The sequence below is a fragment of the Lathamus discolor genome, chromosome 5, assembly GCF_037157495.1.
Source record: "Lathamus discolor isolate bLatDis1 chromosome 5, bLatDis1.hap1, whole genome shotgun sequence".
Lineage (NCBI taxonomy): Eukaryota > Metazoa > Chordata > Aves > Psittaciformes > Psittacidae > Lathamus > Lathamus discolor.
In genome coordinates, this window is record NC_088888.1 from 87,154,490 (window position 1) to 87,181,830 (window position 27,341).

The following is a 27,341-nucleotide window of genomic DNA, read 5'->3' on the forward strand; positions in this document are numbered from 1 at the left end:
CATTAGAGATGAAGTAATTCACTCTGTCAGTTGAGATTAAACTCCATGGTACACGATCCTGTTTTCCAGTTTTAACTTAGTGTTCATATCTGCATCCTGACTACACAATTTTAAATCCTACATTCTGTTTTTGAGTGCTGCATGTTATTACAATATAATGCAAAGCAATGACTTTTGGTCAGAGTGGCACTGGCATATAGTTTTGTTTATTTTAATTAGCATACAGTTATCCTTTATCCCATTGAATTCAAATGAATAATAATTCAAACCCACAATCAGAGAAGAAAACATGGAATTATGTAACAGAGTAAGATTACTTTGGGGTTAATATGAATATGCTGTTCTTCCCCATTCCAGTCACCAAAAGCTTCCTGTGGATGAGAACAAAACCTCTCTTTTCCCAAAGCTGTGCCCATGTGTTCCATATAAAAATATTTAGGAAGCTCTTTGAAAAATCCATCTGCTCCTTTTCTTCTTTTGTGAAATTTTAATACTATTACATGAAGTAGCTTATCCAGTCAGTCCAATGTAGACACCTATACACATATCCAATTATAACTGTATACATACTCCAGCTATTTAGTGTTTCAAGGTACCCATGAGATGGTATTTAGGAACTGAAGAAACAATTATTTTGGCCTCAAATATCCTTGGATGAATTTGTCATACACAAGTGTCTCTTTTTCCCTTTAGGAATTCAGTTCCAAAATTATATGAGTAGTCAAACAGTGCTGTACACTCTCTTCTTTGTGAGCCAACACTTCCTATGCATCAACAACCATCTTCTGGTTTTAAGTAGAAAGTTATTTGTGAGTGATAGGCTAAGTGCAATGAAACTACTCTCTTACTACTTAAAGGGTTAAAAGCATTGGGGGCCAAATCCTTTTCATCTCACTCAGAAAAAAGTTCCATTGACTTCAGTGGGACTACTGAATAAGGTGTACAGGATTTCAAACTCTTGGCCAAATTCTGGCAGAACAGTAGGTATAGATGCCTGCCAAAAGTGTCATACGCAGAAGGAAGACTGCTGTACAGCCTCTACTGCCCTTGGCCATGACAAATCCATAAAGACTTGTCCTAGGACAGGAGCCAACTAACACTGGCTATGTGCTCTTTCCATAGCACAAATTAGGCACACACTTCAGGCCAAAAATTGTACGTAGGTTAATAAATGGTATTGTTATCAGTACAGCACTTTAGGGTGACTTTTTATTATTTTCTCTAAACACCTGTTTAGGCTTCAGCTGCACATTGAGCCAGGATTTGGCCCTCAATATGTGACAATATGAGCTGGACTTAGTATTATTTTGATCATACCAATGTATTCAGCTATTTGTGACATTTTTATGTACAATCTTGTTTTGTTAGAACTGTGAAAAATGGTTTGTGTGTTGTGTTTTATTGTCCGGTACAGTATTTGCAATCTCCGGGTGTTTGAATAACAACATCTCAGTTGAACTTGAAACATTGTGTATCCCAAAAATAAATTTTGAAATGCAGTTTAGGAAGTTCTGGATATGGTAATATCAAGTATAATAAAGGGCTTCCAACTGTACAAGATGCAGATTGTTAAAATACTACAGGGATCTTCTTTAATGCTATACTAATAGTAAAAAAGATAGATAGATAGATAGATAGATAGATAGATAGATAGATAGATAGATAGATAGATAGATATGCTGTTGTCTTTGAAGTTCCTTATGTCCATGTATTTTATAGTCAGCAGGGAATTCAGATCTGAAAATAAGCTTTCTTCAGTCTGTGAGTGAGAGCATTTGATAACGTTTTGTTTTCTTGTTTATTCATGCTTGTGTAGGTGTATGGGAGAGTGTGTTACAAGGTTGTGAGGGAGGAATTTCCTGTTGGAAAGTTACACTGAAAGGAAGATGTTGTGCTTAGCTCTTAATCAAGGTGAAATTATGATCATTTAGTCTCTTCCTGCAGTTAACCCACAAAATGATCCGTGGATCAGTGAAGAATCCAGTAAGCGTAAGTGCTAACTTCTAGCTGGTCAGAGGAGGAAGAGGGCAAACTTAGCTTCAACCAAAGCTATGAGGTGTTGAAAAGTGCTCTGTGTTGAGATTTTAAAGCCTTGTGGGAAAAAGTACATGATAAACGACTGAAATGACTGAATAAGGCTATGGTTTATATTATCCTGAAACCTAGATTAGTTGATCTTACAGTTTTAACTCTGCTGGGTTTAGGAATAGTTTTTCCCTAGTAGCAGCTGGGTTTGGTAATTCTGGTTGCAAACCCCACAGTCACACAAATAGTTGTATGAGCTTGCATACCTTCTTGAATTCAGTGGGACTTCTCCTATATGCTCTCACGGGTTTAAGTTTGGAAAATTAAAATACAGGAACTAAATCCATGAATAGACAAACATCTAATGAAAGCCAACATCAAGGTATTAGATTGATCCCCAATATCACCATTCAACTACCCACTTACCATGCAGGCATATGAAATTTTTTTAAGACCTGATTTCCCTCTAAGTATTATTTCCTTGGTGACAGATGCTCAGTGAAATCCTGTGTATGATCCAAGGGATTCTGTGCAGCACACATGGTAGAGTCCCCCAGATAGCAGAAAGGGGAAGATGGAGCCCCTTAGAACAGTCAGTAGACTTGAGATTTTGTTCCTAGTTCTCAAGGATGTTTGAGAAGTATGTGCTGGAAAGAAGCACCTGCTTCTACACTGCAACACACACCTTTCCATAAGCAGCTTTGCTTACATTCCATAACTGAGATGGGCCAGCCTTTCTTACGAAAAGCAAGGCTCAATTTTAAATTGCCTCTAAGTTAAATTCTCAGTTGAACTGAATTTTCAATCTGTTTTAACCTGGGCTTACCAAGCTGGGAGACCTTTTTTGAAGTCTGAATCTACCTTCTTGGAGAATGCAATTGAAACCAATAGTCCTACCATGGTCTCTTGGCCCTTCTGCAATAAATCTCACCCTTTCGTTAAAGACCCACTCTGTATAAGTAATCAAAAACACTGTAATGCACAGATTTATACTTTGACTCGTCAATGCAAGAGGAAGATCTCTTGTTCCTTTAATTGATTTTCTTACCTATAACTGATTGACTTACAGGGCACCAAAGAAGATGCACAGATGTGAACAGTGTATCACGGCTCATCTGTGAATATAATTCAAAAAATCTCATCATTGGTGGCCACAATAAGGAAAATGGGACATTCTGGAATGCCTGCTGGGAAAAAAAGAGTTGAAAAATGAGTTGCTGCTGCTCATTTGCAAGTGTGACGCTACTCAGAGCTCTGTTCCCAGAAGCTCCCTAAAGAATAAAGAAAAATACATGCAATTCTGTATAGCTTGTGTGAGAGATTCAGTTAATACCAGATGAGTTTTGCCATGCAAAAGACTAGTACGAGTTCATTGTTGTCTCAATGAAAAATACATTTTCAATAAAAAAAATAGGCAGTTAGTAAACTTCTGAGGAATACATAGTCAATTTCTGTCTGTAAGAACGGGAACACGCACATTTAGATACATTGGTTGTTACACTAGTTGCTGCCTTGGCAGTTTTTTTTGTCAAAGGGAAAAGTTAAGGACATAACTTACTTGTATAAAGCATTTCCCTGGCTTGTAAGCGTTAGACGTATTACTTATACAGATAGGTTTTCTAGTCATACACTTTAAGGATGGACTGTGATAACACAAGGGAACATATTTCAACAGAAAAAAAAAAGTCTGTAAGTGTAATGTGAGAATGTCACTTCTTAAAAGTTAAAATCTACAGTGCAGCAGTTGTCATTGAGAGGAGTAACAGCATGCCGGTATTTTTCATTGTATGCTTTAAATGAAAGTGTTGACACACACTGCAAACAAATTATTCTTAATGTAAAAGCAGTTGGAAACTGCGAGACTCTCTTCTGACAAACGCCTGGTTGCAGTTGAAATATGCTTTGTTTTCTGAGCCCCGTGCTGATCTTTGTTTTCATATCAGCCAACTGGAATGTTTGTGGCAGCCAGGCTGTCAAACCACCTTCACAATAAGCTACACCGTGTGACACTGGAGCCGCTTTTATCTTTTTCATTTTAGTACAAGGACAACGACTTGCTTTTTAATGATGGATTTCACAGTCATTTGTTGCAATCAAAATGCCTAACAAGAAATTATGTCAAATCAGATGTCTGATGAGCAATTGAACATGTTTTATTTTGGATTGTATGAGTAACAGTATTGGAAATAAAAACATCGACATTTCAAGGAAAAAAATAATCTGAATTCTGAAGAGTAATTAAGTTGTGCCATAGATGAGAAGGTCTGAGGTGCCAAAAAGCATTCCCTGTGTTTTGACATCAAGGTCTTGGTTCAGAGGGTGATTTGGTATTTGCAAATGTCACAACATGCAGAAAACAGCACAAACCTGCTGTGCAGAAATCATGGATAATGACCATGGGTTCCTAGGATCCTGTAACACGTAGGACACAGAGGCTTTATCCTCTAAACTTCCCTATTACAGATTAACACAAATACCACAGAAATCACCCCTAGCAAGTATGCAACCGCAGAAATCACCTCTAGCACATACACCCGTGGGTAATAAAGCTACTGTAAAGGTTAACAAAGTGACTCCACCCTTGGAGATATTCAAAACCCATTTGGACACGGTTCTGGGCAACCGGCTTTAGGTGGCAGTGTTTGAGCACGAGGTTTGGACGAGATGTCCTGGAGGGCCCTGCTGACCTCAGCCGTTCTGTGATTGCTAGTTGGTAATTTACCACTGCAAAGACAGTGGTGAAAACAGTTCTTGGGGAACAAATGTATCTCTAGAGACTGCAGCTTGTATTTCACCTGGTAGAGGCGTGACTCAGAAAGCAAACTATTTCGGGAACATGGGTTCCGAACTTCCGCCCAGCAAGCACGAAGTGTTGAGGTGTATCAGTAAATCATTTCCCAGCAATCCTCAAACTCTGGACTTGAAAATTTCATTGTCTCAGACGTGTCCTTTCATGTGGCTAATGCTGTTGCCAGAAAAAAAAAGACAGTGTTGCTTTGCTTGGCACAAAGAAATCTGCATGGAGGCACAAACTGTAGAAAGAGCTATGTACAAGAACAGTCTATGTTATTTTTGTGTTATTTATGTATGGGATTATTCTGAGCCAAACAGTGAATCTGTTGAAGTTACTTATCCAAATGTCATGGTTTAACCCCAGCCGGCAACTAAGTACCACACAGCCGTGCACTCACTACCTTAACCCCTGGTGGGATGGGGAGAAGAATCAAAAGAAGGTAAAACCTGTGGGTTGATGTAAGAACAGTTTAATAATTGAAATTAAGTAAAATATAATAACAATAGAAATAAAAGTAACAATAATAATAATTAAAAAAAAAAAGAGAGAGAGAAGGAGGAATAAAATTCAGAAAACACAAGTGATGCACAATACAGTTGCTCACCTCACACCAACTGATACCCAGCCCAGCCCGAGCAGAGATTTGCCCTTCCACGTAACTCCGCTCAGTTTACATACTGGGCATGACATGCTCTGTTATGGAATACCCTTTGGCTACTTTGGTTCAGGTGTCCTGTCTGCTTCCTCCTGGCTTCTTGTGCCCTTCCTCAGTGGCAGAGCATGAGACTGAAAAGTCCTTGATTTAGGATAAACTCTGCTGAGCAACAACTAAAACACTGGTGTGCTATCAGCATTGTTCTCAGACTGAAACCAAAACACAGCACTGCACCAGCTACTAGGAAGCAAATTAACTCTATCCCAGCTGAGACCAGGACACTAAACAAAGAGAAGAATTCAGAATAAAAGTATTGTAGTCTGTATCAAACTGGCAACAGAATAAATCAGGACTCTTCATTCTGTGTTTGGTAATCCCACCTTTTAACTATGGTGCAAATGGTTCCACAGGGAACATTCTTGATTAGGCAGCGCTCTGAACAGCTACTCGGATATGAACGCCGCGCTGCTTTCCTGACCGTAACAAAGCTTGTTTTTCTCAGCCGAGGTTGGTTTCTTGCCTTTAGTCAGGCACACGCTGTTCACTCAGTGAATTACATTCAGACTCGGCGCCTGTCCCTCACGCTCCCAGTGGAGCATCACCGGCGCAGGGCTTCGCTCTGCTGAGTCGTTTCGGGAAGGAGACGCTGGAGGGCACCAGAGGGACGGCTCTGGCAGACTCCGGACACGGGCAGCAGGCAGCCGGGGCGGGGGGCGGGTTCCGGGCAGCCGGGGACCGTGCCCTGCGGAAGCAGTCACGGTAAAAGCGTGTCCCACGGCGTGAGCAGGGTGCCACGCTGCGCCGTGGCCGTGGGGGGAAGCATGTGCCGGTGGGCAGCTAAGGGCAGTAACGGGGGAAGGCGGAGAGAAGGCCATAAATCACTTATGTCAGCCAGCAATGCTGGTGGCAGAGGTGAAGGGGTGAAAGAGAGGAAGAACATCAAAGGCAACAGTTACACATGTAAAAAAGTGTATTTCAGCAGTGATCCGCCCACTTTCTTGCGTCTTGTGCGCACCTACTGACCACAAACTTTTAGAATCATAGAATAGGTAGGGTTGGAAAGGACCTCAAGATCATCTAGTTCCAACCCCCTGCCATGGGCAGGGACACCTCACACTAAACCATCCCACACAAGGCTTCATCCAACCTGGCCTTGAACACTTCCAGGGATGGAGCACTCCAGTGCCTCACCACCCTAACAAGAAAGAATTTCCTCCTTATATCCAATCTAAACTTCCCCTGTTTAAGTTTTAACCCATTACCCCTTGTCCTGTCACTACAGTCCCTGATGAAGAGTCCCTCCTCAGCGTCCCTATAGGCCCCCTTCAGACACTGGAAGGCTGCTATGAAGTCCCCACGCAGCCTTCTCTTCTCCAGGCTGAACAGACCCAGCTTCCTCAGCCTGTCTTCATACGGGAGGTGCTCCAGTCCCCTGATCATCCTCGTGGCCCTCCTCTGGACTTGTTCCAACAGTTCCATGTCCTTTTTATGTTGAGGACACCAGAACTGCACACAATACTCCAGGTGAGGTCTCACAAGAGCAGAGTAGAGGGGCAGGATCACCTCCTTCGACCTGCTGGTCACACTCCTTTTGATGCAGCCCAGGATACGGTTGGCTTTCTGGGCTGCGAGCGCACACTGAAGCCGGCTCATGTTCATTTTCTCATCGACCAGCACCCCCAAGTCCTTCTCTGCAGGGCCACTCTGAGTCTCTTCTTTGCCCAACCTGTAGCTGTGCCTGGGATTGCTCCGACCCAGGTGTAGGACCTTGCACTTGTCATGGTTTTGGGAGCATCCTAAGAGGCTGGTACAGTGATCTGAGAAAAGCAGGGTGTAATTCAACGAGAAGCTGAAAAATTCCAGATCACTAAAAAAGGTGAACAGCAGCACACGAGGTTTGACACCATTTTCATGAGGAAGAGGCTCCTCACATCCAGGATGAATCTATGATCACCACAAGAGAGCATCATCCCTGCAATCGCAGTGGAAAGGACACTCGGCCTTGACCGGGGAGGACAGATGTCTTTCATCTTTTCCGCTTGCACCAGGAACTTTGCTTGCATGTTCCAGACATGTGATCTCACCACCAGCCTCTTTGAAAGTTTCTGTCTTAGTCTCCTCTGTCAGAGCTGTTCCAGCTCGAATAAATGATTTAGTATCTACCACCCTTGCAGAAGGATGGTGAATAGATTTCTTTTCAGCCTTGCAAACCAGTGTCCTAAATGCTGGTATCTCAGCTCAGTACAAGCTCTTGCCAGAACACTTTTCGCTTTAATCTCAGTGCAGCATTTTACTGAACTTTAGCAGATGGGAAAACAAATTATTTCCTATGTTGCTGAGAGAATGGTGCAGCCAACGGATTCCTGGCCCAGCTGCTGCTCTGAAGCTGTTACACTGGTCGCTGCATACCTTGAGAGTTCAGCCAGTGAATTATAGCTTGCTATAATAAGAATATTCTCCTTTCCATTAGATCACAGTTGCTGGAACAATAGCAAATGCACCAAAGCAGCCGACACGGCTGTCAGTGACATTTCAGGGTCTTTTTGCTTCATTGCTGGTGTCTAAGGTTCTGGCAAAAGGACACTTTGGTCACAATGTCGTAAGTAACAGATCGGCTCTTCTGCAGGAGAAACAGATGTGCTGGGCCACGTGAACAGCAAAGCACTTACACTGCAAAGGAATCTTAGCAAAAGATGGGGGGAAAAGAAGAAAGTGGGTATCATAAATCATGTAGAGCTCTCTTGTGGTGTTATGTGAGTCATAAATAACACCCCAAGCTGTTAGCAGCAGCTCGAATACTTCTTTATCAACCACCCTTTGAAACCAAAGACATGCCTATCTCCTGGACTGAAACTGTTGCAGGGAATCACATAAAAGAGACTGGTTCACCCAGCAGAAGCAGAGAAGGAAGGTATGTCAGTTTGGGTTACACTACCAGAAATTGGATCCATCCATATGAGAAATAAGTGTTCAAGGAATTCCCTTATGAACATATCTCTTTGGAAGGGCAGACCACTTAAAAAAGGCCTGATCAGTCATGCAAGTCATGAAACTGAGTAGTTGCAGGCATTAGCTGCTGGGTAATCTACACGTTTTCATGTCTGACCCTGCTCCTTTGAAACACCAAAGGGTGACTCAAGGTCAGGAAGCATAAATTTAGGCATCTACATATGCACTAGATGTTAAACCTCTAGTTATAGGCAATACAGCCAAAGGTACAATATCGGCCAGTACAGGCATACAAATGTGATTTATTCAGTCACCCACCAGATCCTGCTTCAGGATGACTGGTGTTGCTCCTCAGGCTTTACTGACTGCATTGCCTAGAGACAAGAGTCACACATGGATGTCCAGCACTACCTGAACACTGGGAAGGTGCCCTGTCTGGCACCCAGCCATCTTAAAAGAACATGGGTTTCCCTTGTGCTGTAAGTGCTAGCTACATGTATCAGACTTCTGAAATCCTTCAGATGGCACCAACATTTAGGCAGCTGAATCAAGACACTGGTCTCCACTGGGTCATTGACCTACATAGTCAACACATAGACAGCAAGTATACTTTCATAGATACCTACTGTAGACACATTCATTTAGAGGCTTTCACCTTAAATTGAATTCCACTCTAGATGTTACCTTTCTGTGCTCTTGAAGATTTCATTGGCTTGAAGTTTTGTTTTGAGGCTGTTGTGTCTTTTAATTGTAGAAGTTGTCATACTTTGTTTCCCTCACCTGAGATACTGTTCAGTAATAGTTCATGTTCTTAAGGCTTAGCAGGCTGGTGCAGAACAAATACATGTGCATGCAGGTAGCTCAGCATTTAGAGACTGCTTTCGAACCTTCCTAACTCTGGCTTACTTGTGTTTTGCAAGAAAGTCCCTGGAAAGCAGCCCTATGGCCCTCCTTCAGAGTACAGAGACAGAAAATAGCTGGGTAGTTATGAGAGAAACAGGAATTAAAGTATGTGAGAGCATCAGAAAAAGCACCAGAAAAAAAAAGTGAGGACAAAGGAATGGTCAGTATTGATAACTGAGGATATGAATAGAAGCAGTCAGACTGGAAGATTCTGAGGAATGAGTTGTTCATTTACATTATGACCAGAAGGCCTGTGCTCCTTCAGCAGGAGATGGCAACAAGGATGTCACATGTGCCATGCTTCTTTCTGCTCTCTCTCCAGGAAGATAAAGATACGCAAAAAGAGGAATCATGGACAAAAGGCAGAAAACTTGCTAGGGATTTACGGAGAATGAAGCTTTTCAAATGAAGTCATTCAGTGTAGAACTGTGAACCAAACGCATCAGCTTGGGAGTGATTGTTCCAGCTGATTTGTTTCGAAGCTTTTCTCCCGGCCTGCATTACTTGTTTTGTTTTTCCTGGAATGAAACACAAACAAAACCTGCTTGCCTTTTTCACTGCTCTGCTGATGAGTCACTGCCCCACTCCACGGCTTTGAGCAAGCAACTAGCTCACTGGTTATCTCAGTTGTGCCTTCTGAAAAACAGGGCAATGAGTTACGCTTTGCTGATAATGAAAAAGTGAACACGAATGGAATTGTTCCCAGAAAGTAAATTGCTAAATAAATATGCATTAACAAGTGATCCTAAGATGAGAACATGCTTGTGGGAGTAACCGCATTTTCACTAAGGCCAGTCTTGAATAATGCCCTACCTTATGAAACACTGAGAGTCACCATGACAAAGCACAAAGTGTTACCACAGTTATTAAGGTGATGATGACTTTTCATGCAATGATATCGCAGGAATCAGCAGAACACATGGCCCTTTCTGGGTCTTTGTATCCTCCTGCTATTGTTGTATGTGGCTGCCCCTCCTGCAGGTACAGCTACGTCCTGCTTCTCAGTCTCCTTCCACAAACAACCAAGTGACTGAGCTTAACTAGGCAACCTTCTAGTGGGGAGTATATATTAGAGATATTGTCATAACAACTCCCAGACCCTTCATTTTAAAATGAATACCACCATTCACACGTTCAGGACAGAACCAGTAACGTATTCTCTTTTATTTACTTGCATTACCATAAATTTTACAGACTCAGGTTTACTGTGCACAACAAAGAAATGCTCTGAACCAAAGAACTTGGACTGGGAGCCATCAGGTGGAAAGCAGCAGGACACAGAGTCAATCCATCCTAGGCAGAAGTCTCAGCAGAGCAGCTGCTCACCCATCATCCGAGCTTTAGGAGGTCAGAGGGCTCTCAGGAAAAAGGAGGAGGTTGTTTTGAGATGTTTATAATGACTTCAGAGAACAGAGAGTGGCTCTGGAGAAAAACACCACAAGTGCTTGTTTGAAAATTACCGAGTTGGAAATGGAAATCTGCATCATAAACTGATCAGAGATAGGGCTTGACCTCCAAATGCCAAAAGGGTTACTTTAGAAGTTGTTTTATCTGAGCAGTAACAGCATGCAGAGTTGTCTTGTGTTCATGGGAATAAGCAATTAATTCTCTGAGCAGTAAATCCAGTGAAGGCTTGTTTATTTTGAGCTAGTGTCTCATTTTCTTACCCACCCAACACAATAATGCTGGCAGCTCTCCTGACCCAGAGCTCTGTATGACTTTCTCCTCATTCCAGCAGAACACTCATCTTCTCACATCCTCTACATACCAGCTAGGTGAAAGGCAATGTGAACTCCCTGTGCTTCCCAACAAGGGGCATGTGCTGGCTGGCAGCCCGATACCCACACTGACTGGCCCACCACTGCTGGTGAGCACACACTTCAGCTTTTGACTGATTACATTTCTTTTCTGATACAGAGCCGGCCTTTGGAAGTCACATGAAAAATTCCACTATTCCACTGTTCTTCACTTCAGCCGATCATCCTAACTAAGCAGTGAAGAAAGAAAGGCACTCTTAGTCCCTGAGTCATCCCATCCCAAAATAGTCATCTAAATCAGGTCACTTGAATTCTGGTTAAAAGCGCCAACTGGTCTCCACTAACTGTAAGGACAACCTAAGGTGACTATCGCAGATGAAGACACTGATACCATAGAAGTCTAAACTTAGGTGAAATGAATCCTACCCTAATGCCTTTGAGCTGCATGTCACAGTACTGCATGATGTTGAAGTGTGGCAGTTGGTTTAAAAGTTATTAGAGTGGAACAGACGGATGGATATGGTGATCACTGAAGCCTTCCTTTGTCTGGGTGCTGGGCTGAAAAACCAAAAAGTATTGGGGAAAAGTGAGAAAATAAAAATATATCTATGCATATTTGCACAGAGGAAGGTGCTATATTCAGTGAATAATTTATTTGTTGTATGACCCAGTCTGTTCTAGATTTTATGGCTGATATCTAAGGTCTGATCTCCCACCTAATAAACTTCATAAAGAAGCACCGAATAGTTCCTACATGAAATCCACAGCTGTTCACTAAAACAGAGAATATACATAAAAAGACAGCAAAACTCAAATGGAAACCATTTTTCTTTGGAAAAAAAAAATACAGTAAATTACATTTATCCCTTTAACAGCTTAAAACCAAACAAAAATAAGAGCTTCTATATACCAGGTTTTTCAGTCTTCAAGCCATTCTCTTCCACTTTCTGAGCTCTCTCCATCTGCTCAACAGCCCCTGTATGCGTGTGAGTGGTTACAGCCAGGCAGCCCAGTGCTGATGTCACCACCGTCTTCCCAGCAGCTAAAACCACCACACATTGTTTGACAGCAAGTACCAACAAGTTGACCTGTTCTGCAAAGGTGAAGTTAGTTACCTTTTTTCATTTGCAAGCTTTTTGAGGAATTAACATGTATTTTTTCCAGTCATAAAGAAGGAAGGTGATGAAGGAAGGATGATAGAAAATGCACACAAAAAATGTATGGGTTCTGACAAGATGAGAATATTTAGCTGTTCTGCGTTGGAAATCAGAAGAAACAGTTATTGACTCATCAGGGACTTTGAAACATTCTCTTGCATGCCCCCTTTTGAGGACAGCCCGAGTTTCCACATGCCTCTGTTTCTCCAAGCCTGAAGCTAGGCTGCAAAATCCCCACCATGTGCTACTGTGTAGATTCAGAAGTGCTCCACAACTCTGAACTGGTTTCTCAACACACACAAAAAAAAAACTGTTTTGTGCAATTTCATTGTGAAAAAGCGCCCTGAAACACACCACGTACAGTAAATGCTCACCACTTACCTCGTGAGTGCAATCCCAGGACAACTGGGGCGAGGGCACTTCCAGTGCCTCCTACACACCTTTTCTCATCCTCAGCCCAGGTTGCCTCATGCCCACCTCCTCAGGTTTGGTGACTGCCTGGGAAGTCCCCTCTGAGGGCTCTTGCTCAGGGGCACCGTGCTGCTGCTCCAGTGCTGCACCCTGCCGCAGCGCGCTGCGCGGTGGGGCTCTGAGCTCCTGTGTGGGCCATCCCCACAAGAGATGATCATGAAGTTCTGGTGGAGCTGGGTGTCACTAAACACAGGTAACAGCCACTTCACATAACCCCACCCTGTGAGGAAGCACAAGCCCCCAGAGCCAGCACAAGAAACCTTCCGTCTTTCTTCATGGTCCCCCCCAAAGTAGCTCTCTCCCTTCCCTCCAGCTCTGCCTCCATAGGCACATTCGTCCACGTGGTGGGATCCAAAACTGTATCACAACCCCAAGCCAGATAACAGCTTCTGGTTTTGTTCCTGTTGGCTGAGAGCTCAGCTGGATCATTTCCTTTGCCATTCAGACGAGGCTTGTACAAACTCAAGGCCTTGAGAGGGTAGGAATGAGCTGCTGAGGTGGGGGAGAGCTAAATCTTTTAGCGCTGACTCTGGCTAATGTCAGCTTAAACATTTAATTCCTAGCTGTGAACCAACTTCTCAGCCCTATCAGAGCAGTCCTTTGCAGCCTTTTCTCTATGAATGTGGAGGGCACATGACTGCTTCTGTAACTGGGCCTCACAAGTCACAGTTTGCAAATAGCAGCGGCTGTTTTGAACTGGAATGCAAGCTGAAAATGCCAGGAGAGGAGACCCTGAAAGGATCTGCTTCAGAAAAGCCACTCGTTGTCTGAAAGGCTGAACAAAGTAGCTGCCTGGCAGGCCCCAGTGCACATGGGCTGTTCTATGGTGGGACAGGCAGGCAGAGGCCAGGGTTTCTGCTCATGGAGGGATGAACAGGAGAGGAAAACCTTCAGTGACTCTCCAGCATCACACTGCCAAAGGAGCAGCTTCTAAATCCCCAGGAACTGGCCCACAGAAATCCAGTTCAAGTTGCTGGGTCCACTCAGAGTTGCAGAAAACTGCCAATTTTGTGGCAGTTGAGATTAAGGATTCCAAGAAGTTTAAACTGAAACAAAATGTAAAACAATGAATGTGCATGCGTTATACTGTGTTAGAAAGACATGCAGTTTAATAAAACTAACTTTCTCCAATGTCTTTGGTACTGTTTCCTGTTAGCCTTGTGAGACTGTCAGCTTTCTTCTGTTGACAGCACAGCAGAGTTAGGTAACAACGGTCTGTCCCAGCGCCACGTGGCTCCAGGCGTCCCATACTCAGTGTATCATGTAAACACAAAGTTACTGGTTTGCTAGCAGGTTTGCTCAGGTGAAACAGGGCCAACAGAGGATGACTGGACAGAAACTATGGGGACCTTTCACATTATAGAAGAGATGAGACACAGCATAGCCTGAGACCAGGGACTAGATTCAGCAAATCTGGAATCATGTTACAAACAAATTATGTTTTCATATTTAAGTTATCCTGATTTGTTTAGAAGATTATTATTACATGCATAACACCATACAGAGCTTTTTGCTCCAGTATTTTAAATATGCCTCAAATTGGTAGTGACTAAGCAACTTGACAGAGTCTCATTTCCCCCCTGCAAAATGAATTAGTAAATTTGGGTTGTGTCTTACCATTACACATGTAAAGGCCACCTCCATGTGTGCTTCTCATTGACACGGGCAGGAGAGACCCAGAGAAGCTGCTCTCTCCCTGAGAAGGCTCCCAGGCCAGCCTGGCCCTGTGCTGGGGAACTCAAGATCCTGCTACACTGATCTCTCTGCATGCACTTCGAAAGCTGCTGCCACCCCTTCTTCCCACAGAGGGACAGGCTACTAAAAGAAAGACACCTGAGTTCAATTTCCTCAGCCATTTTTTCTCCTACAATTATCGTGCAAGCTATACTCCTGGAAGTACCAAGATCCTGTTTAAACCTGCATTTTCCACTTGAAACTTTAGGAAATAATTCATAGTGTAGAGGATTAAACTAAACCAACTCACCAGCCAGAAGAGAAAATATCAGTTGTCACAATTATGCTTTTTTTCTGTTTTAGATTGTTTCCTACCACTCTTGGGTAGGAAAGTGGCAAAGAAAGTGGCAAATTTTATCTATCAATCCAAATGAGCAGAGAGCTTAAAAATTATTAAGGCTAAAGGTATTAATTTATTTGTATTGCAGAAGGCTGTTCTTTGGACTCTCCTGAAGATAATACATCAACACAGGATGAAATGTTGGGATGCTGTTCAAACTTTTCACCTGATATTGAATCACACACTACAGATGCTGAGTCACTAATCATTATTAGTAGCTCAGAGAAATAAAATGGCATTGCTCAATGATGGAAACCAGCCAAAGTTTTACAAAGATAAGAAATGGATCTATTTCCTCCCAAAAGAAGTCCATATATTTCTGGTATCATTTGGTGATACATCAGTAGAAAACCAAAAAGAACTGGTAAAAAGGGTCTGCTCATTTGTTTCCATAAAGAAGATTTGATCCCTTTAGGCAATTCCAAATGGCATCATTTTGGGCCTCTGACTACTATGGAGACCTGATTTTCACAGCACAGCTACCACGTAGTGATGTAGCTTACTATGATGAACACATCATATTGCTTATATATAAACATAGTATGTCCAAACAACTACCACAAAGGAATGCATCCAGAGTTTTGTTTTCAACTCCAAGTGGTCTGAGATGGAAGCATTAGTCAGGTTGCCAGAAGTAACAGGGAGCATGGTCAGTAGTCTTTACTAAAAGAGAGCAGCTTATGGGATTGCTATGAAAAGTGGTGTTAAAACTTTCAGAAGCAAAGCTCCTTCTCATGGGTCAGTAATTAAAGCACAGCTTGATTCAGGAGAGCTCCTCTATTTGGTCAGTGCTCGCCAGAAAACAACTGCATATTTCTGTTGATTTTTGGCAATTACCCGATTTGGCACAAATAAAAATGTCCCATTTCAAAGTTGCAGTTTCTTCTTGTAGAACTCTTAGTATTTCAAAAGGATTGAGAATATTTTAAATAGACTGCATCCTTAGTGCAGTCAAACAAACACATCTCCATCAACTAGGGCAGTTTCTGTCTTCTGATTCCTCTCTCAGTTTTAATTCTATTTCAGATTCTACTACTGATTGGCTCTATGGGACTTGGAGAAATCAGTATGGAAGTGGGGCAGGTTACTAAAATCTGAGATGCATAAACTTGCTTCCTTTACAAATACAAGTGTAATATGCTATTGAATAGCAGCTATTATCTGTAGTTTACAGTGAAGAAAATGAAGTGATATACCTTAAGGAACATTTCAATGATAAAATCAGGACAGAAACCAACAATTTCTGAGTTCTGTTTAGTGTTTTCTAACTGGTACTGTACACAGAACTGACAACCACATTTAGAGGAAGCAGTGTCCAGGAGTTCCCATCTGCAGGTGCTCATTTGACTATGCAAAACTTTCATACAGCTGAAGTTTTCACCCTTGGTATCACTAAGAGTGCCCGTCATTACAAAATGTTGACAAAAATGGTTGCCTTTGCTGAGAATAAGACAAGACATGAAATACACCTTCTTTCTGGGGGGTTCAGTCGCTGTTGAGAATGTGAATGTGTGGGAAACATGCCATGTTTTCTAGGTTAACAAAACCATAGTTGATCCTTCAGAAAGCTCTTTGGTACCTATGAATTTGATGGAGAACTTCCCATTTGGAGAGGTGGAGTTGCAGTATATGAGAAACTCCTCAACTTCCAAGCACGCAACAAATATAAGTTGGAAGTGCCCAGAAGATCCTGCTATTCCAGTCTGTGGAGAGGGTTTCTGAAATCAGGGGGGTCTGACAGATGTGTCATCCCCATGCAGCATCCAAGGCTCCAAGGCAAGGATCAGCCAAGGAGCCAACAGACCAGCAGAAGATACACACTACAAATGATGAAAAGCAAATAGCTGGACAGTGTTGTGTTCGGTTCATCTTGAGATGAACCTCCTTTTCTGGAGGTAGGAATAAATAGGTTTTTTCATCAGTATATCATCTATGAAAGGCAGTGGGAATACACTTGTCCTAGCATCCTTTTGGGACTGACTCGCTGGGGAGGACAGCCTATCTCTTAGTGCACAAGTTCAAAGGGGAGAGGTCAGTGTTGTGAATCAAAAACATCTTAACTTGCTGATGAATGCGTAAATGTCAACATGCATGGTGTAGACATAGGAGGTCTGCATTTTCATCTTCTCTTGTGTAAACCTAGGAGGTTATTCACACACACACTCCCAGTTAAAATGAGCTTGTACTGAAAGAACTCTGGTTTTGCACAGTTAGTCCCTCTAATGTCACAAAAAGCCAGAATTAAGCTTGCCTTTGATGCAGCATCTTGTTTTGTATGTATTATGATACACTTTTTTAATGATACAACTGCATCATGCTCCTTTCAAGAGATCCCTGCTTCATTCAATACACAACAGCTGAGATTTCTTAATGGAAATCTAAGCAGGATTTTTATTAGCACTGTCCTTCTGCACCCTCTTTTGCTTACTGAAGTTGTTCCCAGTACAGCTCTGAATAGAAAATTTTAAAAGTATTATTTTATGTCATTATCCTGAAAGTTCAGCTCAACTGTAGCTGAGCGCTAAGACTCAGTAGTCTAAGATAGGGAACTAAAACATGCAGACCAAGCAAGCTGTGAAAACCTAGTTTTCAGGTCTTGTGTCCCGCAGCTTGTGTGACACAGCCATGTCCAGCTGCATTCACTATGGCACTACTCCTACTCTCCTTGACAGTTCCCCACTCGACCCCAAGAGCTCACCACATTCTGCAGCAAACAACAGGGACCTTTCAGAAGGCAGTATGTTTCAGCCTAACTCCAGAAAATATATATCTTTTACTCTTGCTGCACAGTTACACCAATGTCCTCAGGCTGACTGACTGACAGATACATTGGCACAGTACAGAACCTTACAAAATACTTGAAAATATCATAGGGAAATGTGTAGTTGGAAAACCTGGAATTCCTTCTCACCTCTCCCAGAACTGACTACTATATCCAATGCCTACATGCACACACACAGAAGAATGGACTCCTCTCTTCAAAGGATCCTCAAAGTGGACAGACTGACCAACACTCACAGAATAAAGCAAATCCATCCCTCTTGTTTCCCAGGAGACAACACTGGAAAGCATTTGTGGCACCAGGAGCACTGGGATTAGAGCTGCCTCTAAGGCAGTGACAACTGCACCATGGGAGCCTCCACCTTCAGACTGCCAAGAGGTCTAATACAATATGCCAATGGAAAAAAAACCAGCACAAATAGCCTGTTTCTTAAAAAAAAAAACTGAAGTGGAAACCCATAATCCATTTAAAGGTTTCAGATGGGAAACTGTTCATGAAAACTAGTAAGTATGCTCTCTGTATGAGTTAGTGCTTTTACCCCTTGACTTCTTAACATACCAGCTCCAGGGGATCTTCAAGGAAAATGCAGGTTTCCATATGTAGATGCCCTTTTGAGTACTTTAGGATACCCTGCTCAGCCTCCAGCCACCAACACAGAGGGCATGTGGGCCCAATAGGTCCTATGCTATATCTGCAGCACTTTGTAGATGTGTTTGCTACTCTCTGTAGCTTATGTCCAGGCATCAGCCGTCTCCCTGACAACTGATGTTGTCAGTGTTCTGGCATGCATCGCTGGTTTGCTGCCATGCACCCAATCCTCCGACATACCTGCCAGCTGCACCTGCCCAGCCAAAGCAGGGTGCCAAAGGCAACAGTGAGTCATTGCGGCATTCACCCCAAGACGCTGTTGCATGAGGAACCTGGGTTGTTCTGGCTGTGGTTTGTTTTTAATGGGGCTAAAGCTGCACTTCCCACAGAGCTTCAAACATGGAAAAGCAAGCTACAGATTAACTTTCAAGGGAGGATATCTTGGGAGGTGCCTTTTGTTTTAAACTAACCTCAGCAGAAGAATGAGCAAACAGTCAGATGAGTGCTAAAACGAACGATGAATCCACACATCAGATAACTGACTCAGTTTTAAAATAATACCATACTTTATTATTTTAGATTGAAAAACACAACTGTTCAAAACTGCTCCAACCGCAGCCAATGGAAATATTGTCTTTGACTTCAACAACAACAGAAAATGTCTTGAGTTAATCTGCAAAAACTCTGAAACACCAGAGTGATTACTAGTTGCTGCCAATCCTATTTTTTCCTCCTTTTTATCCGACTACGTTAAATCTTTTATGAGCAGTACATTTCATTACCATTTATTTATTTGCTGTCTACCTTCATAGATTCTCTACAGATTTTTGAGAGGAAGATGAAAAGCTGATCTGTTTCCAGAATATATGATAGCAAAAAGCCCAGCTAAACAAACAAACAAAAAAGAGAGAAAGAGAGCCTACCTAGGTCCTATGGAGATGGGAGACTGCAGTTATCTCTTGAAGGGAGCTGAGAGATAAGCTTACAAAATATGCAGATTTTATTGACCATCTTCCTTAGAGCAAAGGCTTGTTGCTGCTATCTCACTGGCTAATCTGTCATATTGCAGTCCCAGCTTTATCCACTTATACCCATTCTGTGAAAGACAAACCCATAATGACAAATAAAAATAATATGTATATGCAGGATGGTGCTGAAGGTGGACTGTGCATAAAAAGAACTTAGTCATTTGTTATTCAAGGGTAGTGGCACTTTACCACAAAATGGATTAACCAGCTTTCCACTGCTATAAAGATCTTGTTTCTTCTTCCTTCACTTCCTTTCCTTAGACACAGACCTGGTCACACAATCCTACCCCAGCCTTTGCATTAGCTTTGGTGCTCTTCAGTATGTTCATACTTTGAGTCAACTCCATATGACATGACAAACGATTCACCTTTTTTCCAATTTAATATCTTCTTGATTCCAATAAACTGAATTGACTTGGTGTGGGGTCAGAAAACACAAGTCAGTGCATGTGAGGGGAGGAGGGCCAAGACAGGAGGAGAACAGGGAGAAGGGCACAAAACTTCTTTATGTGGAAATAAGCTGTTAAGACAATCTCAAGCCCAAACGTGTAACTCCACCTGTGGCAGCTTCACTGCAGACATTTTAATTTGTTGTTATGTGCTCTGTAGACTTGTCTTAACAGCCATCCGCAGCCTGTCAGTAATTATATAGCCCAGTTCAGAGGATTGAGCAATGAAGTGATATATGGTGAACATAAAGAACTCTAAAAGAAAACTGTCTTGTAAACCAGATATTAAATGTGTTTAGAGGCCACCTACTGAGTTTCCAAAGGACTGAGCTATCCCTGCAGAGCTGTGCATGTCTTTATAGTTATAGCATCTTTGTCTTCAAGACCCTGGCCCTCACTTCCACACGACTTCCTTTTTCATTTAGGACTGTGTCTTGCTCTCTACAACACAGTCCCAGAAACAAGTATGGTAACACCACCAAAGACCATGCAGCCCATGGTCCATGGCAGCTTCCGACAGCAGTGTTTATGCAGAGTATGGGAGCAGTGGTGAGACAGCAGCCAGTAAAGCTGCTCCCTCACACAACACGTTTTCTCACAGGGAGAAAGCAGAGCTATTGAGCTCCTATTACACCCATTCTTCAGGACCTGCAGCTCTATCCAGGAATACGAGCTGCCAAAGAAAGGTACAAGTTGTACATAAAATTATTTGAGTGGCTGAACTACTAAATGGGAGGCAAATGTTCTCAATTTTTTATACAGTTGGTCTATTTGCAGATTGGCATTTCAGCTTTGTTAGTATTTGCTGAGCTAGGTAATACTGTGGTTTACTCTTGAGATGCCTTGAACATGCTTAGGCTTATTAACAAATTTAATCTTCAGCTACATATAGAAATAAACAGGTTTCTACTTAGGATTTTGAACAATTGCTTCATGATTTAGTTAAAGCCTTTTCCTTGGTGGAGTGCCACAGAAGTATACAGCTCTTATGAAAAGGAAGATTAGAGCAGATTGCTGGAACTGGAGATGAACAAAGGTCTGACATAGCCATATGACCAAAAACTGCACACATGCATCCACTGAAAGGGAGGTACCATAATTCCTGTATCAAAGCCCATTAAGAAAATAAGTAGCATTAAACTGAATTATTTCAAATACAGTCTTTTGGCTATATCTGTTGTTCTTCCTTTCTAGCTCTGCTGCTATACAACTAGAACAGCCTGCACTGAACAAACCTTGCAGCCTTCTCTGCCCCTTTGCACCATGCATGGTTGCAGCACTGCTCTGGCACTGCTACTCTATGACCCTAGTTTTGGAAAGAACTAGATGGCAGCAGCTAATTCCATGGGCAAAACCTGGGAATCCTGATGTCAATGCGACGGAGCGTGGGAGCGCTGCAGGTTTGGCAGGCACGTGGTTGCTTTTTTACACAACTGTGCAAAGTACAGTTCTTGTAATAAAACATTACAGTATATTACAGGTTATTTGGGGCAAGGGTTATATTTCCTCTAGTCTTATCTTGGTGTCTGATGCATTCTTTGGCAGAAATGGGGATTTGGACAAAGATTAAAGAATATATGGATGTGAGCAACTGGGTTACCACATGGAGGCTGTATTACTGTTACTGGCAGTATAAGCAAGGGTTAGAAATGTGAGGCATATAATCATTTACAGGCATAAGAGAGAAACCAGGCAGTTATTTTCTATAAACCTCAAATACTAGAACAAAGGAGCCTTGGGAGATTTAGCAATGCGAAGCATGGCTTGGGTTCCAACTCTTACCTCACCTGATCAGCTTTAACTGTTTCTTCATACTTTCAGGAAAAATCTTCCTGAACACCACCTGAAAGGCATATATATATAACAGAGCCTGAGCTGAAACAGGGAATAAGAACAACTGGAAGTTAAACTTTGTGCAAAGCCAGGTTATAAACACAGACTTGATTATATAAAGATGTACCACTATCTTAAAAGCTTTTTGCATATCTTTATTATTTTATGATCATAGCTTTAGTATCAGCTGTTGAATGGCCAGAATAATATGGTTTGTCAACCCTCCCAAGGGAGTGAGTCTGAGAAGGGGTGAGGACAGTACACATTTCACCTACCTGCTCCTCCCACCTTCTGCACAGGGAGATTAGTAGGTCACAAGCCCTCTTCAAGTCCCACATCAGAGGTTTGGCAGGGAATACACAGCTCAGACCAACGGGTGCCTCAGTAGCCCTGATGTTTTCAACAGTCCTCTCTGACCCAGTGCTCTCCCCTCCACTTCCCAGTCACTAGTACTTCTGTGTTAAACTCTTTTCTGAGCAACAGTCCACCAAGGACACAGTTTCATGAGTGCTAAAGGACAGGGCACAGGGCAGGGATGCCACTAGCCAGTCCCTGACTCCTGTTAGCTATGCAGATACAAGCAGAGAGGATGGGAGAGAGCAGGATGAGAAACCGTGTCTGCCAAACCACTGCCCAGTTCACTGCCTGGGAGTCCCTGCTGGAAGGGAGATATGGTGGAGGAGCATGACACGGAAAGAAGCTGTGCACCCTGCTGTTGAACGCTTGGCATCCTGCAGGCTGCCTCCTCACAGGCAGGCTTGTCACCCTCCACTACCAGCACCGATGGTAGGCTGTCACTACTCTTTCTTATGCACTAATTTTGTGGCAGATTTTATGGGAAACTGAGGCTCTTACTCAAAGATAACTGGATCAATCCCTAGAGCTGGGGGCCTATGAGTAAGGTAAACAACAATTCTAGGTATTTCTGCATCCTGGATCTCACCCAAAGCAGCTTGACCTCTATGCTCTTCAGCTTGTCTACCACTAGACCACTTGCCAGTTCCTCAGAAGTGCTATAAGTAACAACAATATATTAAAAAGTGCTACAAATCTAACTACTAGGCCAACTTCTTTAATTGCATCAAGTAGTCAACTTGGAGAAATTTCACAATGGGCATTTTTCAACACCTTCTGTTTGACTTCGCTTTGAAATAGAGTCTCCAATACATTTTTAACTTACCTCTGGAAGAGAGACCTTGAGAGGTACTTGTCTCATGGAAATACGTGGGAGGTATGAATGGTGGTAAGTTACCTACAAATAATATGTAGAAGAAATACTGAGGTTTTTCTCCCAGTGTTCTCCTTTTCAAGGCTGCTTCTTCTAGTTAGATTTGGCACCCATCTCTGTTTAAACCATCTAGAAAATCAAAAAAAAAAAACCCAATTTCATCAAAGAGAAGGAGAATGCATTTCCAATAATTTTCAAGTTTTCAGTACGGCTTTATCCTTCACATGAAGTGGATTTTACACAGTATACAATATGAAGTAGACAAGATGAAAATCCTTTGTAATTAAAGATTTGGAGATAAACTTGCAATTGAGGAGGCATAATTGATCTCTAGAGACTATTCAGTGTGTGATTACTAGTGGATTATTTTCTCCATTCCTGCTACTTAATGTATCCTCTTTTTCACTATGTTCCTGAAAAAAATACTTTAGTCTAATATTATGCCTGAGAATAGATTAGTCTCCACTAGCCATCAACAGCAAGAGGAATAAGGTATGGCACTCAACAGAAGTTTGTGATTGCCATTCAATACTTTTATAATGACCGCTGCTAAGTAGCACTATTATACAAAAATCTATTTTTCTTGCCATGTGAAGAGTGGATTAGTGTTTACAGAAAATGATTTCCTGGTTATTAGAAAAATACCAAAAGGTATTTGCTGACTGCCTATGCCTTTAACTAACTAGATGCAGTTCTTGATACTAAGCTACTGTCTGGGACTTAGTATTTTGGATAAATACCAGTAGAAGAAAAGCTACATGTAATCCCGTATAACCATCCCTGCTTTGAACTGACAAAAAGATTAAGTGTTCAAATCAGATCATTTTTTTTGAGACTCTGGACTTCTTAGGGGCTTAGAAAACTTTTGCTATAGTTTTTTAAAAACTCTTATCAAAACCTACTCTGCTATTTCATCTTCTTTCTGGAGGTTAGGTCATCTCCCGCTGTTGTTTTACCTAAGACATGAACACCTGTATGTTCAGCCAGCTAAAACACAAGAGGATTATTCCCATTTGGTTCAGTTATACAACTAAAAGCCTACAGGATGAGCGATCCTGTAAATATTGACTACTCCCACCAGAAATCAATCCACCATAACTTATACTGCAGTAACAATATTGAATGATGAAAGCAGACAGAACTACAATGCACAAAAAGCTGCCACGCAATGAACAAAGACTCAGTGGGCAGGGAGGGGTAGGACAGATTCTGTCTTGGAAAACTTGTGGTATTTCCAGCTTTGCAGATTTAATACTGTAGCAGTTTAGTATCTTGAGCTGGACCTGACCTGAATGCATGGAAGTAAACAGTTGTCACCTAGTCAGAAAAAAAGAAATTATTAGGTCAGCCTGTGGTAAAGAGTATAAAGATAACTTTGTAGTACAGATTCTCCAGCTTAGAAAATGCTGGAAAGAATATAAACTGGGGAAAAAAAAATTCAGAAGTTCCTACTTTCTTTGGAAGTACTTTGTATCTCGTGGGCATTACCAAAGAAAAGCCTCTTTAGAAGAGATTAGGACACAGTGGCAGGTAAACTGGTAGGAGAGAGAATCTCCAAGGTGAACAGGATGCAACAGGCATCAGTCACCACACTAAACTCCTCTAGCAGGTAGTGGCTCAGCAATTTGCACACAGAGTAACTCATACACTACAACCTCTGCTGTTACCATCAGCAGCATTCATGACATGACTAGATATGCCAGACTCAATCAAGGCATCATAATCATGTATGGACCACAGTCACAGCAAAAGAGTATGTGGGCTACTGAGAAATGAGAAATTTAAGTTCTTTGCAAAAGGAACATGCTGATACAGACCAAAGTGATGAAAAAATGTGATGATTTTCACTTTGACATAAACTCGTGATACTTTATAGATTGAAATACACAATTCATCCTTACTGAAGTAAAAACCTTCAACCCTCAAAACCAATTGTATGAATGAGAAATCCCACAAAAAAAACTAGAATGGCACCACTCAGACTCATGATATAACTTAATCCTACTACAGTCATTTCCACACATCAGGTGACAGCAAGAAAAAGAAGTTTTAAAGCAATACTGAGAAGTCACAACCATGGCCTTCATACGCTAATTGAGAAATTAGCTTCAGGCATTCTGCCTTTGACTGGAATAAGTCTGTGAGACATCTTCCTCACTGCAGAGCAGGAATACCTTCACTTGTTGGTCCTTCATAAAATCCTTTGTTTGAATCTTTCCCATGTTGTGGCTCCCCTCTTCCCCTCAAACAGTTTATTTAATCCAAGTTGCTAGTCAGCAAGACTTTCTGCATCAAGAAATAATTGCCTGAGCACAGATCTCTCCAGTGCCTCAGGAAATGCTTGGAGGCCTCCTTGCTCAAAAGGAAGCAGTTATTACATCTGGTGCTCACCTCAAGTCAATTATACTGGACAGAGGTGCACATCATAAATTATAGACTTGGAAGCATAAAAAAATTGATTAAAAAAAAAATACAATTATCTTTTTTTCTACCAAGCATAACATTCCAAAACGTTCAAAGTGGACTGTTCCATCTGAAGTCTTTCCGCTTTATTCAGAGAATAACACAATATTCAGCAATGTGAGCTCGACAGTCACCTCAAATAATGCTACCTTAAAAACTTCTCAGAGATGATTCATGAAGAAAAATAACACTTTCGTTCTTCCATGTAATAACAGCCTCATCACAAGACATCTACTTTTTACTTATTACTTCTAATGACAGCCAGTAAAAGAAAGAATTCTGTAGGAGTGGTCTCACCCATGAGTCTACATATCTTTCATCTCTCCCAGCGGGTATATTCTCAAAGTGACAAGCTCTGTTTAAACTCTACTTAGATTTAGCTGATTTGAATAGCTTTGCAGATATACAAAACACAAAGTGAGTTATCCTCTGTGAAGGAAAGCAGGCACATGTGAACCTTAAAGACAGCTCCCCACTCTTGCAGGTGACATTAAAATATGTTCATTCCTTTGTACAGACATTTCTGGATCTGTACAAGGGAATGAATGTTGTCATGCTGCATCAACACAATCATAAACAAATAGCTGAATCTCACCTGGAAACAAAGTTTCCATCTCTGTAAAAAATAAACAAAGTTTCCTTTTTACAACTTGATGCAGACAACTCATGCTCCTTTTCATACAAGCAAAGGCTCCTCCAGTAAGTTTCTGTTCTACAACAGAGAAGGGAAAGGAACAAAACAAAAAGCTGGTATGTGGTTAACTTGACATACAAGTTGCTTAAAGCAATTATTGTAATTGCTTACAGCTGAACACACAGTTTTTTTAAAACACAAATACCAAACAACCAAACACACAAAAAACCAAACAACATATTGAAAATATACTAAAGTCACACTCCCTGGTCACATTCCCCAAATAAATGCTAATTTGCTCTGTAATCAGTGGATCCTTGTCGTGGTTTAAACCCAACCACAAACCTCGTTCACTCACTCCCGCCCCCTGCCCCCGCTTCTTGCCCTCCCCCTGCTCCTGGAGGGATGGAGAGGAGAATCGGAAAGAATGCAACTCCCACGGGTTGAGATAAGAACAGTTTAGTAACTAAGGTATAACACAAACCACTACTGCTACCACCAATAATAATAATGATAAAGGAAACAACAAGAGGAAAGAATACAACACCTCAACACCAGCCGACCAATAACTCGCCCCACTCCCCCCAGCCGAGCACCGACAGATACCTCGTCCAACCCTGCAGTCCACTAGCCTTTCCGGGGTAACTCCCAGTTACCTCCCTGGGCATGACGTGCTGTGGTATGGAATACCTCTTTGGTCAGTTTGGGTCAGGTGTCCTGTCTCTGCTTCCTCCCGGCCTCCCCTCCTCCCTGGCAGAGCATGAGACTCAGAAAGTCCTTGGCCAGACCAAACATTTGAGCAGCAACTGAAAACATCAGCGTTATCAGCACTGTTCCCAGGCCAAAAAACGAAAACATAGCACTGCACTAGCTACTAAGAAGGAGAAAAAATGACTGTTACAGCTGAACCCAGGACAATACTTCAGGAATGAGGACCAGTCCCTATCTGGGACTGAAATCAGCTACTCAAGAGATAATGAAATAACAAAGTGTTATAAAACAGATCTTGGAGCTAAAGGAGGGTTTAAGGGGAATTTGGGCTGGGTCTACTCTTACAAAAAATTCCATGTTGCTGAGTTTAGGCAAAGGATGTTTTTCAGGAGAACGTATTTCTTCTCCACAGAACGCTTTTCTAGCAAACTTTCTTTTTTTCTTTTCCTTTTTTTTTTATTTCCAGGTTTATTCCATAAGATTTTCCTTTGAACTGTCCAGAGAAACTAGCTAAGTCTTGGGGCTGGGAATATTGGTACAGAGCTAAATAACAACATCCGAAGTAATGCCTGCATGTTTAGAGAAGGTTTTTTTTCCTGCTAAGTGTACTGGAAGTAATTATACATGATACTAAGTGTACTGGAAATAATTACACAACATTATGCAGGTAGGCAGATATTATACAATGGTGGTTTGTCTTGAAGTCATATTTTGTGATCAGCATATGAACGCTTCTGCATTCTGTCAGCCTTAGGATGCTTTATAGTCCTCCTCCATGCCACAGTCTCTGCAAAGGAAAAGGACTACAGACAGCCCTGCACTGCTAGAACACATACACTA

General features: G+C 41.9%; 1 long non-coding RNA gene across 5 annotated transcripts; it reads right to left on the minus strand.

The window, feature by feature from the left end:
- Nucleotides 1–10,488: 10,488 nt before the first annotated feature.
- On the minus strand, nucleotides 10,489–26,450 carry LOC136015492 (uncharacterized). 5 transcript variants are annotated; one of them, XR_010613239.1, is made up of 6 exons: nucleotides 26,397–26,450; nucleotides 25,752–25,868; nucleotides 22,646–22,822; nucleotides 21,420–21,475; nucleotides 11,510–11,641; nucleotides 10,489–10,748 (listed from the first exon to the last, which is right to left on the minus strand). It is a non-coding gene; the product is annotated as an uncharacterized LOC136015492 (long non-coding RNA). The 5 variants fall into 5 exon arrangements; XR_010613237.1 differs by lacking the exons at nucleotides 10,489–10,748; nucleotides 11,510–11,641 and adding an exon at nucleotides 18,730–20,305; XR_010613235.1 differs by lacking the exons at nucleotides 10,489–10,748; nucleotides 11,510–11,641 and having other exon boundaries at nucleotides 18,730–21,475.
- Nucleotides 26,451–27,341: the final 891 nt, after the last annotated feature.